At 37.7% G+C, this 14,145-nt stretch overlaps 1 protein-coding gene across 6 annotated transcripts in view; it reads left to right on the forward strand.

Annotated features, from left to right (window-relative positions):
• PALLD (palladin, cytoskeletal associated protein) overlaps nt 1-14,145 on the forward strand; it is a 345,921-nt gene that overhangs the window by 235,566 nt on the left and 96,210 nt on the right. The gene's annotated exons all lie outside the window — the stretch shown is intronic.

Below are 14,145 nucleotides of genomic sequence, written 5' to 3' on the forward strand. Positions count from 1 at the left end.
AATATTTACTGTCTCTTACAGTGTTAGCCACTTTTTCTATAACTGCAGCCAGGCTCAGAAATGCACGTTATTTGCAGTCTTTGGCATCAGATTCATTTTTCTAAGTGCATTTGGGATGCTAGTGTGGCGGCAGCAGCTGCAGGGTGTGGTGTGTGTGTGTCTCAATATCGGCGAACCGATTGTTAGTATATGATAGAGCTGTAAAATAGTGAGGGTCCTTGCAGCCTTCTTTTGTAGGAGATTTCTCTCAACTAGATAAAAGAACTTGTGGATTAAAACAGAGTTAGCCACAGGCAGGAGACTCCAGATATTTTAGAAATTTATCACCCAAAACCTTATGGTTTATCATCAAAATCATAATCTTTGTATGCTTCTTGGAGTCTGTGCTGTATGCAAATTGCATTTGGGTTCCTATCATTTTATATACTCTCTCGCTGTTAGTTTATTTTTGTAAATGTTTATAATTGAGTGTTGAAAGGAATGTCACAGTGTTACCTAACAACTTTGTCATTTACACAGCAAGTGCTTTTGGTGCTGCTTGAATTTTTTTTATTATTGTTCTTAATAATGTATAGCAGACATTTGTTTAAATTTTGATTGTGAAGACAAAAATATGTGAGAGTTTCCAGGCAGCAGGCAAGTAATTAGAAAGGATGCTGGGAGAAGTAAGCCTTGCCTTCCTTATAATGATGTGTTTATAGGAACTTGGAAAGCAGAGATATGCATTGGATATCAAAGAGAAACCAATGTCTGCTGTTGGAACATTTGGATCAATGTTAGGTTAAGGAATATGGTGCTGTGCAGCTCACATCTGAAAAATGGAATGGGCACATCTCATAGTTGATTGGACACTGAGGTCAAGGAGCCACTCTTCTCAATATTTTGTGGGTTGTACTGAACTGCAACCACTGGTCTGGAGGAGCAAATATGTTTTCTGGCATGGATTTCATGGGGTGTGCTATTTGTACTGTGGTGTGCTGTTTCAACTGCCACCTGGAAAGTATTGTGTTTATGGCCTGTGCACACCATACTTCACTGAAGGCCTTGTTTGGTCGGTCGATCTGTCTGTCTATCTAATATAATATAAATAATAGTGTTGCTCTAATTGGAGCCACAATAACCGCCAGGAACCCAGACCTAGTCTATAATTCACTGTACAAATAGCAGACATAGAAGGATTAAAAATTAAAACTGATAACATGAAGAATGGGCAAACCATAGCCATTTCAGTGGTTTTGGTCAACTTGATCAATTCACACAATGTTCTGAACCTAATGTGAATCACTTGAGTCAGTATTCTGTTCTCACAAGTTTTTAGCCCAGTTTTTCAAAGTAAGATTTTGTCACTTCCTACATTTGGTAAGGCAAGGAATACTGTAAGAATTGCCTTTGACATGGTATTTCAACACTTGTTCTCTTGGCTGGAACCAAAAACTCAAGGAGTGGGCTGATAAAAGGGACCAGAGCAGGTAGCTGGGGTATGTATTTCCCAGAAATGCTCATTTTAAATTTGGTTGAAAGGTTAGGGTCTTGTTTTGTTCAACCATGTATTTGTTCCTAAGTATGATAGTGAACCAGCAGTATTTTAAAATGGACTTCACAAGAACTGGGTATTAGGCAGCCTTAGGGGCAAATTTATAATAGAAAGCTTTGTTATGAAGAGACATTGCGTATTCACTTTCCTAGTGACCACCAAAATATTGGTTGCAGCAGTAATATGAGAACTAATCATCAATACAACTACATATTTCAAGACTAAATGTGAACTCATACAAAATTCCCCAGTTGTTTTGTTCTTGTGCTAATTTGCAAAAGTGGCATTTCAAAACTCTTACTGTAAAAGAGTGAAAAGAAGTAAAGCTGCTTTTTTAGCTCCATGATAAAGCATAGCCAAAAGTTTTGGTCCAGCATTGGCTTCTTCCCATCACAAATTCTTTACAAGCAAGTCTGTGGTCCATTAGGGTGGTATGCAGTTTTTGGTTTTTATGGGGGAGAATAGTTCAATATCTTGATAATAACTAAATTGATACAGGTTTGCATCCTGTGTGAATGTATGACCATCTGAGCAAGTAATAGAGAAGGCAGAGGAGTACAGTGTTTGATCTTTTAGCAGTTAGTTTTACACTTTGCTCATAAAGGGCATGCAATTAAATGAACGAAATAAAGTACATGTTCAAAGACAGCATTAATTGTATTTTAGCTGAGCAAAAAGGTAACTTCAAGGATGGTAATTTGAATCAGCACTCCATAAGTGTGCGTGGTTTATTTATGCACCAGTATATACCCACCTCATTAAATATAAGAGCTGATGGAATACTAGGAAAGTGATTTGTCAAATAATTTGAAGAAAAATAACCAAATGCTTCAAATAAGGAATTCACCAAATAGCATTCAACCAGTTATACTCTTCAGTAGCTCTGAATATGACATCCCATGCATTCCTTCTGATTTTTATCCACACCAAAAGTTTTCAGACACCAAGGAGTATAGTGTAGCATCAGTCTACATGGGATTACTTGTGTAGATCTCTGTGCACCTAAATTACTGGTAGATGATGAACTGACATTATGTAGAAAAATATGGAGACACAGACCTGGCCCCTGAAATACTAATATCTAAGATGAAAATGTACAAAATGGGAATGGGAGCAATGAAAAGCTATATAATTGAATGCTGAAGTACACATCTGATTAGTTCCATATTTTTTCAATGGAATATCTTAGGCTTTGGGGGTTTAAACTTTTCTGTTTGTTGTTTATGCTTCAGAGGAGTTATCTGAGATTTATTGGCCTTTTGAAATCTGTTTTCAGAGAGTCTTGGGAGGAGAGTGTCGAGGCATGGGAGACTGGGGAAGGACAGGAGTTCCAGGCTTATTGGTTTAGAAGAAGGACCAGAAATGAATGAGGAAGAGACCTGAAGAAAAGATAAGCTGTATGGCTTGGGGACCGCAGAGGGGAAAAGGGAGAAAAAATCAAGCATATAGAAATAGGTAGAGGATAGGTGTTTGAGATTATTCTCCCAAAAGGTGAATTTGATACTGTAGTTCATTGTTTTAAATTTTTACTTTTTTCATTTTATTGAACTATTAAGTCTCAAAGATTAACTCCTCATGAACATAATACCTCCTGTGGTTATTCTTCACTTTTTTGTCCTATTTTGATGGGGGAAATAACCTTCTAATGATGCATTTCCTGCTGAATTGTTTTAAATAAGTAATAAATGACTGTGTTGCAGGAAGTATCAAGGGAGCAGAGCAGTAAAGAAGGGTTGATGGCCGAAAGACATTAATTTCTATTATAAAGTGACAAACACTTCAGGGTGTCACATGTGCAGCACATTGAATATTTGGTAGACTTCATCTGTGGTAATCTAATAAATGGTCGTACACACTTGGCTTATTACAAGACTAATATCAGATCATTCTTTGTGTATGTAACTTTATATTCATAAATAACCTTCCACCTTGAAACATTCCAATACACTTTTTAGATAGCATTTCAGTGATGAAGTGTACACACACACACACTCATTGCATCTACTTCTGGAGTGGAGTGGGGCTACCACTCTATAATGACAACACTAAGCAATTATTTTTATGTCCGGGAAAGGAATAATACTATATTCATTTAGAAATGGAAAGAACTCGGATATACGTGTTATTACCTAAGTTAGAACTTGGCCAGGATACTCAGGCTAATACCTTTATTTTGTAGAAAACATGATGGGCTCTTTCATGATCCTAAGTGTCAGGATCTCATCCAATATTCTGGGATTTTGTGAGTCGTAAAAATTATTTACATTTTTTGTCACATTCACCATCAGTATGCTAGCAAAGCTGTAGAGAAATAAGGTAATTCATGGCTGAGCATCCAAAATGTAATTTCTGGATTACCACAAGAATTGTATTTTCTGGAAAATATTTTCTTCCACTTTGTTGTCTAGACACTTTATACAGTCACTTCTTGACCTGCTTGAGGCACTCCAACCTGTGCCAAGAGAGGAAGTCTGCATATCCTTTATTGGATCATAGTGTGAATTTAGAGAATGGTTAATCCTGGAGCTTTTCTTTGCCACAAAAGGAAGGGAGTTGAAGAACATTTAAATTTTTCTAAAAGTGCAATGGTCTCAAGCCAGTGCTGCCTGTTTCTGCAAAATTAAGGGGACCACAAAGCAGCTCACTGCACCTCTCCACTGAGAACAGATGGGAGGCAGGTTTGGCCCTCAGCATAATTTAGATTAGCTTTAAGGCTGCTCTAAACTACTCCCTGGCTGCAGTGTCCCAAATGGGGCCACTCCATTTTCTCCACACCTCTTACGCTGAGGTAGAAGGGGTTACGTAGTGTTAGCTGTCTGCCTCCTGGGAATTCCTCCTAAACTGGGAGGAGGAAGCCCAATTAGCGTTTAAAACAGTTATGTGGCTTTTGTGTCACCAGAACAGCACAAAGGAGCAGCAGTGGGACTTAAGACTGTGCCTGTTATGTTTTCAAAATGGACCCTTTCTACACAATGTTCTAGTATAGGGATCGGCAACCTTTCAGAAGTAGTGTGCCAAGTCTTCATTTATTCACTGTAATTTAAGGTTTTGCGTGCCAGTAATACATTTTAATGTTTTTACAAGTTCTCTTTCTATAAGTCTATAAGATATAACTAAACTATTTTGTATGTAAAGTAAATAAGGTTTTAAAAATGTTTAAGAAGCTTCATTTAAAATTAAATTAAAGTGCAGAGCCCCCAGACCGGTGGCCAGGACCCAAGCAGTGTGAGTGCCACTGAAAATCAGCTTGTGTGCTGCCTTTGGCATGCGTGCCATAGGTTGTCTACCCCTGTTCTAGTAGCAAGCAGGAAAACCACAATTCTTTTCTTACTGATTCCTTTCAGAAGATCTTAACCAGGACAAGACAATGTAAACTTTTCAATACACACTCCAGTCTTAGGAATGTGAAAGAGGTAATTAATCCAAGACCCGAGTCTGTCTATAAAGAGCTACTGTACCATGTTGCCTATGTGCTGCCACACTGGCAACCCAGTTCTGGTAAATGTTCACAATGTGCAGGGGTGAAAGTGAACCAGTACGGGCTGATACTCCGTACTGGAAAGAATCCTCACCTGCCCATACCCAGCCCACATTAAATGTCCCTGCCCTTTTGCCTCCCCTGTCAGGGCCCTGCTGGTAAGGTCTGTACCAGGAGGGCCACCGATGGGCAGCATGGGACAGGCGACCTGGAAGGGCTGGATGGGGGATGCTGACCCCCAGCCCCGCCCCTTCTGCCCGAGGCCCCTCCCCTTCCATGGACTGGAACCGCCCCACCTCATACCAGTAAGTGTCCTCAGTTACTTTAACCCCTGACAAAGTGACATATATTTCATTAGTCCTTGAGGTTTTGTTCAATGAAAAGAATTTCTCGAGAGGCACTCCTTTGTAGGCATGATGTGTCAGCCAGCAGAAATGTACAGGAAAAGTTTTTGGTTTTCCTTGGCAAAATCCTTGCATTTTTTTTCCAAAATGAAGTGTAAAAATAGATTAACTCACAAAAAAGTAAAGTAATGTTAACATTGATACTGACAAAAAAAAGCCATCAAATTCAAAGTGAAAGCTGACACCGTAAGGTCTATACCCTGTTGTGCCTAATATTACAGCACAGGATCTGAGATCCCTGTGAATAATGAGACACCCTGGGGGAGTTAAGGATAGAGTATCCACATTTATTTTGAATTTCCTTGCTTTTGTTGGTGTGTAATATAACCAGTTGAAGGAAACACAATGTATTTTACTGAAACATAGTTGCTGGAATTGTTTTAATTCTTTAATTTAAATCTGAACAGCTAAATGTCATTACAAGGTGTTGAATGAAATATGGACTTATTTTTAAAACCTAATTTAAAAATTATCTCTTGTTATGGAGAAATGTCCATTTCAAACAGCATAAGGGGCATTCAGGTGATATCCAGTGATCTGGGGAAATTTTATTATGAGTTCTTGCACAATGCCTAGTCAATAGTCAGGGCCTGAGTTGTTACTTAGTTGACATTCTTGGACTACAGAATCATAAAAAATATGGTCCTTGTTCTTCTGCATGCATATATCCAGTTTAAATAAATGGTTGAGCTGCATGTGATACAGTGACTTCTCAAGAGAACCAACCTTCTGTTTTGAGTCCAGGTTACCTTAAATCAGGCCTGCCGCTCGAAGTAATCTTCCTGCACCTTAGTCACAGCCTGGGACAAGTCATTTCTAAATTCTGTTTTGACCTATTGTCCCTATTGAGCTAAATATTTAATTATGCCGAGCGTTAATTATATGAAAATAATCACTAACAATAAAAATGCTCTTTTTAGACTTCAAAGTCAATTTATATTATATACCTATAACACTTTTTACATATACATACAGTATAACAAAGAGGACAATGAAAGTACATGTGATTTTTTTTCTCTTTAGAGAAAAGAAAAAGAGGATAGAATAAATGTGCATGCATAAATGTACATTCATCTAAACATGTACATATAAAGTATCCATAAAATCTGTATCTAATTTATGGGGATGATTTGTTTAAAGCAGTTCATCTTTCATTATTTACATACAAAACTTTTAATGAGTCCAACTTTGGCTAACAGAGCAGATTCACCAAGGCAACACAAAGTTTTGAGCAAATTGAAGGAGTGCTTCCTGACACAGAAACCCAGTGGTGCTGTATTTCTTCCAGCCCACCTCACTGTACTTATTTTGGCACTAAAATATAAAGCCTTTGTTTGTTATGTCTGAAAGTATCAGAAGGGCACCCTGATTTATGACTGTAGTACACAACTACCAAAGATCTAGTGAATTTTCCAGTGAAAGTGGAGCTTTGAAAACCTCAGAGGTGGTCGTCATTTTTTGTGGATGAGATTTTTCCATGCACTCTTTATACATGTGTTGGTGACATGTGCTTCCTGTGCTTCTTTTCAGAGGGTTAAATGAGAACATCAGTTTCTTGATAGTCCAGTTACTACGATCCAAAAAAATATGTTAGCTGCAAGAGGATGCCATGGCACTGCTTTTCTTCAGTGCAGCTCTGACTTGTTTAAAAGAAATAGTTTAAACAAAGTTTAATAAAGCTGTAGGTATCCCCAGTGGTTGTCAGGGGTCTTAGTGCATTAGACTGCAAATTTCTCTGACATCCAATTGAAAGGAAAGCATGGCTCTCTCAACTACCCTATCAAGAAGTTGGTGAACTATCAAGCATGCATGCTAAGTTTTTTCTTTGTATAACATTTCTTGCATAGTTTATTTTCAGGAGGGAGTCATGGCTTCACTTCTGTATCTTAGTTTTCACAAGTAGGTGTGTTTTCTGCAGGAAAAACAATTACATTTGATCGGGGATCAGATTTGAACTTTTTTGTAAAACTCTTTTAAGCTACAAGAAGATTGAGGCGAGGGAAAAGCTTTGTTTAGTTTAGTTTCCAAAGCCAACCATCTGTTGGCCTTTTTTTGTAGACAACCAGAAGGCCAATTCTGTCAGTTGTGATGCTTTAAAAGTAATGCTGTTAAACACTTGTTTATAGCAGTAGTCATATTATTGAGAGAGAGAGAATCCTCCAGGGGCATTGCCATTCTGTGTATTGCTAAAAACCACTTCCTGTTTGGGCTATCTATCTGCAGTACAATATCATGTAGTTTTCCTTAATTTTCCTTTATTTAATGTATTTGTTTTATTATTTATTTACAAAGTAAAATTATCCTGTGTTTAGTTGAGATTGTGGCAATCTCAATTCAATATAAATATTAAAATAGTAGTCTTGTCTAGTATGCTTATCATTACAGAACCTCAGATACTCATCCTTGCAATACCCTGTATTGTGGCCATGTGTTGTTATCTCCATTTTACAGATGAGGAAACTTGACGCACAGAGTCAATAGCAATATTTCCAATGAAACTGTGGGCTTGAAACCCCTGAAAATCAGTCCAATGTACCTTGAGTTGGGCATTCAAAGACAGAGCAATCCAAAATTAATGGACATGGTCAGAATATTCAAGTGACATATCCAACCGCACATAGAAGATCTGGATTCTGGCCATTCCATAGACTTCTTAAATCCCTGCCCAATGCTTTAACCAAAATGCTATGCTTTCTCTCTCAAATATAACATTTGTACTCTGAATGTTTCAGGTACAAAAGAATTTAGCCATACTCTTGGCCTATTGAGAGAGGTCAAATGATATGCTGCAAAAGGTTTTTATTTCCTTAGGTGGAAAAAGTCATAATTTTTAAATCTGTATTAAAACTGGAGATCAGCATGTAGTACACCTCTACCCCGATATAATGCTGTCCTCGGGAGCCAAAAAAATCTTACCATGTTATAGGTGAAACCGCATTATATCAAACTTGCTTTGATCCGCTGGAGTGTGCAGCCCCGCCCCCCTGGAGCGCTGCTTTACCGTGTTATATCCGAATTCATGTTATATCGAGTCATGTTATATCGGGGTAGAGGTGTATAAAGATGAAGGTGCACCTTTTCTATCCATTTAAAAAGAATTACTGAATCCAACTATAAAACGAGACCATGGAAGTTCAAAATATATTGAAAGATAGTTCTGTTGTACTGTGAGTCCCCAGTATGTTGCATGTGGTTCCCATTCTTTTATCTTTAGTGGCTTTTGGAATTTCTGCTAGAGCTTTTGAGGTTATTAGCTTAATCTTCTTTTAGTAATTTATCTGGATTGCAGGAAAATAATCACTTCCATTTTCTGCTACTTATACAATTTTTATTTCTAAAATCAAAAGAAAATAAACATTGTAATATAAATTGTATTTAAGGATTGCTTAAAGTTGAAGCATATCCTTGGGGAGAAGGGATTTACAAGAAAAGAGACATGCAGCTATATCCTGCTTTCAGATATGTCCAAATACTGAGTTCTGTAGGCCATGTGCATGCACATTTACCTACGTAGATTGAAAGACCAAAACAATGAGATTAAAACAACAGTTAAGTATAATATAAAAACCGAACTGCCAAGTCAAAGGCTTTCTGAAACAAAGAAAGAGTTTTAAACCTGCTATTTATTGGGTTCGTTCTGTGGCTGTCCGTAGGTCACGAGAGAACATTCCATAGTATGCCTAGGGCATCAGAAGAAAAAATACAAATAATACTCCTCCTACCTGTAAAGGTTTTTGGTTTCTTCAATCCCATGACTTTAGACATGATGATATGAAGGTAGAGGAAGAACAGGAAGTCACAATGTAACAGGAACCTAGTCTAGTGAATGCTTTGAAAAGTTAATACCAATTTTTTGCACTGAATCCCTTTTAAATAGAAAACCAGAAAAATGAGCACAACAGTCAGAAAGCAGGATCTCTTGTGCTCTGCACCACCCACTCCCACCTCCAATTGTATAGTGGCTTTTTGCACCAGCTGCAGACAACAGAGCAGCCTTTAAAGTAGCCCACAGTATACACATTGCAGTAACCCAATCTTGATGACGTAAAGGCCTGCCTAACAGTGATCAGACCATTATATAAGAAACCTGCCCTCAACGTGGAGACATTCTCAAGATGGCAAAACTCAGCTCTGACCACATAGCATAACAGTTAACACCAGATGAAGGACCTAAGCTAGAATTTGAACAAGTCTGTTAAAAAAAAAAAAATTAACTCTTTCTAGGATATGAGCTGTCATTTAAAAAAGTCTAGGTTTTTCTACTGATCCCCTTCTCTATTTTTCAGTGTACCCAAGTAGTGTTTGACAGTTCATGGGCATTAATGTGATCAGTGAGAAATTAGCTGGGTATTTCAGTACATTGGTTGGAAAATGTCAAGAAGGCTTAAAGACTTAAGAAAAGAAACATAGCTAGTGAATCTTCGTTTGCTACAGATTGAAGCAGTAACCCACTGTGCTAGTGAATCTGTTGTAAGATGGTCTTGTGTTGCCTTATGAGGACTGAAACATGGACTGGATTCCTCTCATGTGTTGTCTTTTTTTCATGAAGATTTAATTGTTATAATCTGTGAGCATGGCTTGTTGGTTGTAGGAGGAAAAATCTTTATTGTGATAAATATTTTGGTTCAGAAAAAAAAATGTTGATGGTTTGGGGGAATCAGGGAGATGGCTTAATGTTACCTAAGCTATTGTCCTACCCTGATGCATCTTATCTTTATAACACACATGCATAATTGGTATCCGACAAAGCATATGAACAAAGCCTAATTTAAGTGCGAGTAAGAAAAAGATCGAGCAACTAGTGTTGGAGTTACTTTCTTGCTGAAAGAGAAAATAGATTACAGAGTCTTTTCTAGTTTCTAGTTTCTCTCTGTTTACACTATGCACATAACTCCTGTTATTGTCTTGAAAAGAGATAGTTACCTCTGCAAAGCAGCAGCAAAGCTTACTTAGATTTAGCATCACTTTCAGAGCTGTATCAAAACAGATCTGCTTTCACGTTCCCCACTCATGCTTCTTCATGTTTGATGACATGAAGTCAAGAAACTGCCACATGTGACTGACTCAACTCCACGTCAGACATGTTTACTTTCGTTAGTTAGAAAGACTACGTACTTGAATTGTTACTCAAAATCACCATCTTTGCATATCTTTCACCATGGGGTTCTGGCTACCGGGCAAGTGGCTTGTTCACATTCTCTGTACCTTGAAGCCCTGTCTACACACACAGTATCTGAAGCTGATCAAGGTTTTTATAGATCTGGTAACAGTTTTTCTAAGAGTTATGCACCAAAAAATGCAAATTTTGGGTCCACCAAAACTATTTGCAAATTTACTGAAAAGTTTCTCCCCCACATTGAGCTAGATTTACCACCGGAGTTAAGCACGATTTTTGGTGGCTATTGGGTATTCTGGGATGAGTCTCTCTCAATTTTTGTGTGGCTTTTATTAGTTATTCACACAGCTGTAATTATTAAACACTTCCAATGAAGATGAACATCTTTCCTCTTGCATTTGAACATAACCGGATTTCGTAGCACTGCTACAGTGTTGTGCAATTAACATTCTTGCTGGGTACAAACTGCAGAGGTTTTTTTGGTGATTTATTATATCTAAGAATGTGAGGGGACAGCAGAGTTCTAATGGATTACCAAAGAGCTCCACCTGCCAGTTGGGTGGAAGACAAGTTTGCAAATAAGACTCTATGGTTACGGTAAATCATTTTTTTAGGATGAATCAAATAGCTGATGATGTTCTGAGCACTAATGCCAACCGACAGAAAAGACCCATCCTGTTTACTGAGTGGATTCTGGAGTGTACATATTTGCACATGGTAATAGTTAAAGTAATACTTCATTGCTAAAGAGCAGAGAAGAATAGAAATGTAATGCCTGTATGCAAAATGTTGCCTGATCTGAGTCAGATGACAGTTATGCTCTTTTTAAAATAAATAAATAAATAAAATTATATGAAATATTCTTACAGGACATCTCTTGCTCTTCAGAACATTTCTATCCCTCTATTAAATTCTCTAGTTGTGACGGTGTGATGTTGATAATAAGAGTCAGCTAATTAAGTTCATAATATAGGTTGGGTTTGAAATCTATTTGTAAAACATGTTAATAAAAATTTTCATCAATGAAAACTGGGTATTTTTTAAAGTTGCTTATAATGTTAGAAACCAAACACAACAGCATTGTGCTAGTGCAGTGATCTTCAACATTTTTTATACCAGATTTCTTTTTCCTTACTTGCATCCAACGAAGTGGATATTCACCCACGAAAGCTCATGCTCCAATACATCTGTTAGTCTATAAGGTGCCACAGGACTCTTTGCTGCTTTTACAGATCCAGACTAACAGGGCTACTTCTCTGATATTTTTTTCCTTACTGGGACCCCCCCTCCCATACCACAGGGTTACAGCTGAGATACTCTTCCCAGGGGACCATGAAATGTGTTGTTCTTCTTGATGCAGAATGTCCATGCTTTTGGGTGGAAATTAAAGTGCCTTTGACATAAGTTTCTATAAAAGGGTGTGGGTTAAAAGGTATCTTCAATGTCTCAGTAAATGGCCTAGTGTTGTAGAACGGTGAGCCTTAAATAAGGCAAAACTTGTGGAAAGACTTTAAGGCTTTACTTTTGGTAGTTGGTAAAGTTTTTTGTTTTTTTTTCCAGCATCCTTTGCAAGAGACATGGAAGAGTGCTGTATTTGATTTTGGGAGTTTGGGATGCTGGGCGCACACAAACACAAGCAGCTCCCTATCTCAGACTGAGAAATACAACTTTGCTGCAGTGTTAACATGTCTAAATCCTGGCCTGGATGAAGCAGGTTTGAAAAGGATTATTGACTGCACTCTACCCTCCTTATCTAATATCAAATGTTGTAGTGTACATTTTTCTGTCACTTAGGTGATGATGCACTTTGGTGTCCAGAGGTTTAATTGGCAAAACCAGGTCAATGTATCTTCAGAAAAGAAATTCTGTTTTAATACCGTGTAGGCCTTTTTATGAAAAACATCAGTCCAGGACGGTGCTAACTGATGGCTGCTAACCGATAAGTCTAAAAATGTAATTGTATATGGGAATCATCATCAAGCACCTGTTTTTCCAGTGGGGTCCTGCAGGACCAGTTCTTGGCCCTATCCTATTTAATATTTTTATTAACTATATGAAAGAAAATAAAAAATCATCACTGTTAAAGTTTGCAGAAAATTTGGGGAGTTCTAAATAGAGGAGGATAGGTCACTGATACAGAGCAATCTGGATCACTTGGTAAACTGCAAACAAACAAACAATGTGTGTTTCAATATGGCTAAATGAAAATGTATATATATTGAAACAAAGAATGTAGGCCATACTTACAAAATGGGAGATTCTATCCTGGAAATCAGTGACTCTGAAAAAGATTTGTGGGTCATGTGTATAATCAGGTGAATATGAGCTCCAGACACCCTGGCCAAAAGGGCTAATGCAATCCTTGGATGCATAAACAGGGGGATCTCAAATAGATATAGAAAGATTATTTTGTCACTATTTGGCAAGGGTGCAACCGCTTCTGAATACTATATCCAGTTCTGGGATCCAAAATTCAAGAAGGAGGTTGATAAACTGGGGAGGGTTTGGAGAAAAGCCACAAGAATTATTTTGGGGAAGTTCTCTGGCCTGTGTTGTACTGAAGATCAGACTAGATTATCACAATGGTCCTGTCTGGCCTTGGAATCTTTGAAGAGTTCAGAAATCTGTGATTTTTGCTAATCAAATTCTTTCTCAGCCCTCAAGGTACTATTTGCATTTCAAATGACTGAAGCAAGGCCTGTCTAGTATCATAAATGAACATCTTGTCCTCCAGTAATCAAATTAGGGTTACTTTCAGTGTTGCTTTGCCAAATACATTGGTCTAAAAAAACTAAGGAACATGGAATCAATTGAAGTGTGGCTGCATTGTGCATGGTGTTCTGCTGGTTTAACCTATATCTGATGTCAGTTTATACCAGATTATGTGGCTGGAAATGATGACAGAAGCAATTTTAAAAATGTTTAAAGGGTTCTAATAAACCCAGTTTCCCAATCCAAAATAGCCGAAGAAATTTCAAGACTGGCAATACTGAGGCAGTGATGAAGTTGCTGCTGAAAATTAACACTGATAAGTCTTGAGCCACAGCCAACTAAACTGTGTTTGGTAGTATTCATTTGAGAGAAATTATTATTTTTTAACTGCCTATATTTAAGATTTATTCCTTATCCTTTTATAGTGGCTGAAAATGGATGAAATCCTGGCCCTGTTAAAGTCTTTGGGAGTTTTGCCATTGACCACAGTGGGGCCAGGATTTCACTCAAGATCTTTGGTATTTCTGTTTAATAATGACAGCAGTATGCGGTGACATTTTTCTAGCCATTTCTCACCCTTTGGTGACACAATTTCTGTCATGGTTTCATTTATTTTGGCCTTCAGTGTGTCCTGTGCGAATGTTGCAAAGCAGAATTCACATCTAAAGCTAAATGCACTCACTTTACTAGATTTCTCTAGGTCCTAAGTACTTGGCAGAAATTTTTACTGTCTCTTTAATATTTTCCCCTTGAAGGCAGGCAATCAAATTGTTGAATAACAATAGTAAAATGAGAAGTTCAAACAGTGTGAACTATAAAGGGAAAAGAAGGTGTTTGAATGTCACAGTGAAATTGAAGTATTGTTTTTGTAAACGTACACTGGTCCCAGAATGTTCCAGAT

This window comes from Chelonoidis abingdonii, chromosome 5, assembly GCF_003597395.2.
Source record: "Chelonoidis abingdonii isolate Lonesome George chromosome 5, CheloAbing_2.0, whole genome shotgun sequence".
Lineage (NCBI taxonomy): Eukaryota > Metazoa > Chordata > Testudines > Testudinidae > Chelonoidis > Chelonoidis abingdonii.